This window comes from Mobula hypostoma, chromosome 4 (genome assembly GCF_963921235.1).
Source record: "Mobula hypostoma chromosome 4, sMobHyp1.1, whole genome shotgun sequence".
NCBI classification, from domain to species: domain Eukaryota; kingdom Metazoa; phylum Chordata; class Chondrichthyes; order Myliobatiformes; family Myliobatidae; genus Mobula; species Mobula hypostoma.
This window is the reverse complement of record NC_086100.1, coordinates 34,848,824-34,854,823: the sequence shown is the minus strand read 5'-3', so window position 1 is coordinate 34,854,823 and position 6,000 is coordinate 34,848,824.

The window sequence follows — 6,000 nt, the reverse complement described above, 5'->3', positions numbered from 1 at the left end:
ATTTCTCAGGAAAGGACGTGTTTGGCACAGCTTTGTGGGCCAAATGGACTGTATTGTGCTGTAGGGTTTCTATGTCCATATAATCCAATTTCATGATCATGGAATATATTTTTGATTTACATGATGAGATTGTAGATTTTACATAAACTGTCTGATTTTATTTTCCATTGCTTAGAATGGCATTAATTTCCAAAAACAGTTTAGGTCCAGGTAACACACACAAAAAATGCTGGTGAACACAGCAGGACTGGCGAAGGGTCACGACCTGAAACGTCGACTGTACCTCTTCCTATAGATGCTGCCTGGCCTGCTGCGTTCACCAGCATTTTCTGTGTGTGTTGCTTGAATTTCTAGCATCTTCAGATTTCCTTGTGTTAGGTCCAGGTAACATGTTATGAATCTTTCAGAAATCTTCTTTTCTGAAAGGTGCATACATCATATTTATCATGAAGGTACATCGTTTCCACTTATCTCCAAAGGTCTGAAGGAGAAAAACTATCCAATCTTACATGTGTCCAAAAAGCAAAGCTGGGTTTGATATTGTTTTGTTATCAAAAGTTCAATAGTTCAAAAGTTCCTTTATTATCAAAGTTTGAGTTGAGGGTGTGGATTGACACATGGAATTATGACGTTGTAGCAATTAGTGAAACTTGGCTACAGGAGGGGCAGGACTGGCAGCTTAATATTCCAGGGTTCCGATGTTTCAGATGTGATCGAGGCAGAGGAATGAAAGGTGGGGGAGTAGCATTGCTTGTTAGGGAAAATATTACAGCAGTGCTCAGGCAGGACAGATTAGAGGGCTTGTCTACTGAGTCCTTACGGGTGGAGCTGAGAAACAGGAAAGGTATGGCTGCATTAGTGGGATTGTATTACAGACCACCCAATAGTCAACGAGACTTGGAAGAGCAAATCTGCAGAGAGATAGCAGGCAACTGCAGGAAACATAAAGTTGTGGTGGTAGGGGATTTTAATTTTCCATACATTGATTGGGACTCCCATATTGTTAGGGGTCTAGATGGTTTAGAGTTTGTAAAATGTGTTCAGGAAAGTTTTCTAAATCAGTATATAGAGGGACCAACTAGAGGGGATGCAATATTGGATCTCCTGTTAGGAAACGAATTAGGGCAAGTGACGGAAGTCTGTGTAGGGTAGCACTTTGGTTCCAGTGATCATAACACCATTAGTTTCAATTTGATCATGGACAAGGATAGATCTGGTCCTAGAGTTGAGGTTCTGAACCGGAAGAAGGCCAAATTTGAAGAAATGAGAAAGGATCTAAAAAGCGTGGATTGGGACAGGTTGTTCTCTGGCAAAGATGTGATTGGTAGGTGGGAAGCCTTCAAAGGGAAAATTTTGAGAGTGCAGAGTTTGTATGTTCCTGTCAGGATTAAAGGCAAATTGAATAGGAATAAGGAACCTTGGTTCTCAAGGGATATTGCAACTCTGATAAAGAAGAAGAGGGAGTTGTATGAAATGTATAGGAAACAGGGGGTAAATCAGGTGCTTGAGGAGTATAAGATGTGCAAGAAAATACTTAAGAAAGAAATTAGGAGGGCAAAAAGAAGACATGAGGTTGCCTTGGCAGTCAAAATGAAGGATAATCCAAAGAGCTTTTACAAGTATATTAAGAGCAAAAGGATTGTAAGGGATAAAATTGGTCCTCTTGAAGATCAGAGTGGTCGGCTTTGTGCGGAACCAAAGGAAATGGGGGAGATCTTAAATAGGTTTTTCGCGTCTGTATTTACTAAGGAAGCTGGCATGATATCTATGGAATTGAGGGAATCAAGTAGTGAGACCATGGAAACTGTACAGATTGAAAAGGAGGAGGTGCTTGCTGTCTTGAGGAAAATTAAAGTGGATAAATCCCCGGGACCTGACAGAGTGTTCCCTCGGACCTTGAAGGAGACTAGTGTTGAAATTGCGGGGTCCTGGCAGAAATATTTAAAATGTCGCTGTCTACGGGTGAAGTGCCAGAGGATTGGAGAGTGGCTCATGTTGTTCCGTTGTTTAAAAAAGGATCGAAAAGTAATCCGGGAAATTATAGGCCGGTGAGTTTAACGTCAGTAGTAGGTAAGTTATTGGAGAGAGTACTAAGAGACAGAATCTACAAGCATTTGGATAGACAGGGGCTTATTAGGGAGAGTCAACATGGCTTTGTGCGTGGTAGGTCATGTTTGACCAATCTGTTGGAGTTTTTCGAGGAGGTTACCAGGAAAGTGGATGAAGGGAAGGCAGTGGATATTGTCTACATGGACTTCAGTAAGGCCTTTGACAAGGTCCCGCATGGGAGGTTAGTTAGGAAAATTCAGTCGCTAGGTATACATGGAGAGGTGGTAAATTGGATTAGACATTGGCTCGATGGAAGAAGCCAGAGAGTGGTGGTAGAGAATTGCTTCTCTGAGTGGAGGCCTGTGACTAATGGTGTGCCACAGGGATCAGTGCTGGGTCCATTGTTATTTGTCACCTATATCAATGATCTGGATGATAATGTGGTAAATTGGATCAGCAAGTTTGCTGATGATACAAAGATTGGAGGTGTAGTAGACAGTGAGGAAGGTTTTCAGAGCCTGCAGAGGGACTTGGACCAGCTGGAAAAATGGGCTGAAAAATGGCAGATGGAATTTAATACTGACAAGTGTGAGGTATTGCACGTTGGAAGGACAAACCAATGTAGAACGTACAGGGTTAATGGTAAGGCACTGAGGAGTGCAGTGGAACAGAGGGATCTGGGAATACAGATACAAAATTCCCTAAAAGTGTCGTCACAGGTAGATAGGGTCGTAAAGAGAGCTTTTGGTACATTGGCCTTTATTAATCAAAGTATTGAGTATAAGAGCTGGAATGTTATGATGAGGTTGTATAAGGCATTGGTGAGGCCGAATCTGGAGTATTGTGTTCAGTTTTGGTCACCAAATTACAGGAAGGATATTAATAAGGTTGAAAGAGTGCAGAGAAGGTTTACAAGGATGTTGCCGGGACTTGAGAAACTCAGTTACAGAGAAAGGTTGAATAGGTTAGGACTTTATTCCCTGGAGCGTAGAAAAATGAGGGGAGATTTGATAGTATATAAAATTATGATGGGTATAGATAGAGTGAATGCAAGCAGGCTTTTTCCACTGAGGCAAGAGGAGAAAAAAACCAGAGGACATGGGTTAAGGGTGAGGGGGGAAAAGTTTAAAGGGAACATTAGGGGGGGCTTCTTCACACAGAGAGTGGTGGGAGTATGGAATGAGCTGCCAGACGAGGTGGTAAATGCGGGTTCTTTTTTAACATTTAAGAATAAATTGGACAGATACTTGGATGGGAGGTGTATGGAGGGATATGGTCCGTGTGCAGGTCAGTGGGACTAGGCAGAAAATGGTTCGGCACAGCCAAGAAGGGCCAAAGGGCCTGTTTCTGTGCTGCAGTTTCTATGGTTTCTATGTATGCAGTATACAACTCTGAGATTTATGGTCTCCATGTGGCCACAAAGCAAAGAAAACCATTTAAAACCCCCGCACAAAAAAACAACGGCAACACGATCATCAAACCCCAACCCCCTCCTCATATAAAAAAAGTAAAAGCACCAAGAACGTCAATCCTCAATCGCCCTCCTCCACACCAAAAAAACGAACAAAACGCAACAAGAGCATCAACCCCCAAACCCTCTTCCATCTGCACAAAAACAAAACACAACTTCCCATCGCATCACATCACATCAAAGAAGGCTTGTCTTTTAGATGTCAATTGGAAATTAATGCTTTCGCTGAATTTTTATTATTACAACCATTTTGAAACATCAAACATGATAAAAGGAACTGGACCATTTATAATGTTGTTGTTGCTGTTGTTCCTTTCCATGCCTTGAGGCACATCAGGTGGCAGCCTCACTGTTTCTATAGCACTTGTCTCCATTTTCTTTTATGAAGCTCAATGCTTAACCCAGTACGGATGAAAGGTGTGTAAGCAGGCAGCCGGAATCGAAACTGGGACCACTTGCCTCAAAATGCAGATGGTCACTATTTTATAACGTAAACTGTCACAAATGTTTTATAGCATTAACTTAGGCATCTGCAAGTATATTTCATGGAATTTAAAACAGAATGTAGATGCTAGAAATCTGAAATAAAAATAGTAAGTGATTGAATATTCAGTAGCTAAAGCAACATCTCTGGAAAGAGATAATGTTGTAGCTTGAAGATTCTTTGTCAGAACTAGCATGTAATATACCTTCTTTGGGATGGTTCTATTTTTACCTCCTGTGATAATGATGGAGTTATGCCATGCAGCAGCAGAACAGCTTTCAAATTCCAGGCAGTTCAGCCACCAAGGCAATTATTAATGAACCTCTAGGAGCAGTATGCAAGGACTTAACAAGGTCACTTTTGTTGTTCCTGTACTATGAAAGAAAAATACATTATTAGCATTGTGATATTGACATTTTTATTTTGAGATATGTCTTTGCTCTTTTTTAAAAGCTTTCTGGATCCTCAAGTTTTTCAAAATAATTTAGACTGTTTGAAACACAGTCTCTATTGATAGGTGGATCAGTGTTGCAACTACCATGGGCAGACCCAACAACATTGATAAGGATGATATATAATCTGCTTTTAACTTAGAGCATTTTGGAGGGTAACTTTGGCCAGTATACCTGGACAATTTCCATGTTTTCATAGCTTAGCTTACCCGAAAAGGCAGAATGGGTTTTAGGTTAAAATCTTATCTAAAACACAGTACCATAAATAAGTTCTATGACAAGCCTTACTGCACACAGGGTGAGAGTACAATGAATGAGTAATCAGCTATTTAGGAAATGATTTTCTGCAACAGTTCTCTGAAAGAACATGAAAAAGACTTTATTAACCTGCTTTTCTCATTTTTTGTTTGCAGTTCTCTCAAAGTTACAGTGACCGAGTCATGGAATTTTACCTTCCCTGGTAGATTGGACTGATTTCAGTGAGTCTGCTGGACTCTTTTAGGTTGCTTTGTGAATCAGCAATCATTATGCAGTCAGAATAACTCAAATGGAAGGTGGAATGGGTTAAACAACTAAACTCTTATAAAGCTGCAATGTCGATTTCTACTCATTATCCAATCATCATTGACAAAATTAGGGGGTGGAACACTGAGTGTTTGTTCTTCAGGCTGCTAGCCAAGTTCAAGTTCATGATCCTTTTGTGTGATTAGTTTAGTTATAGCATTATGGTATTCTGATTACTTGCGACTGCCTGAATAGACAGCTGAGTATGTACAGAGCAATGTGATGAACTTTCTGCACAGAGACATCGATGTCTTGCCAAAGATCAACTCAACCTCAATGTTTCAATCTCTAGCATTCAACTTTGCCCCGTGATTTCGATTCACATACGTACCAGTTATTCTGTGTGATGTGCTTATTTGCCATCAGTGGATCTGCAAGCAGTCAAGTTTGGCTGTGTACTACAGGGAGTGTAGGTCAATATAGCATTAATGGTAAGACTCTTGGCAGTGTGGAGGACCAGAGGGATCTTGGGGTCTGATCCATAGGACACTCAAAGCTGCTACGCAGGTTGACTCTGTGGTTAAGAAGGCATACGGTGCATTGGCCCTCATCAATTGTGGGATTGAGTTTAAGAGCCGAGAGGTAATGTTGCAGCTATATATGACCCTGGCCAGACCCCACTTGGAGTACTGTGCTCAATTCTGGTCGCCTCACTACAGGAAGGATGTGGAAACCATAGAAAGGGTGCAGAGGAGATTTACAAGGACGTTGCCAGGATTGGGGAGCATACCTTATGAGAATAGGTTGAGTGAACTCGGCCTTTTCTCCTTGGAGCGATGGAGGATGAGAAGTGACCTGATAGAGGTGTTCAAGATTATGAGAGGCATTGATTGTGTGTATAGTCAGAGGGTTTTTCCCAGGGCTGAAATCGCTAGCATGAGAGGGCACAGTTTTAAGGTGCTTTGGAGTAGGTACAGAGGAGATGTCAGGGGTAAGTTTTTTACCAGAGAGTGGTGAGTGCGTGGAATGGGGTGCCGACG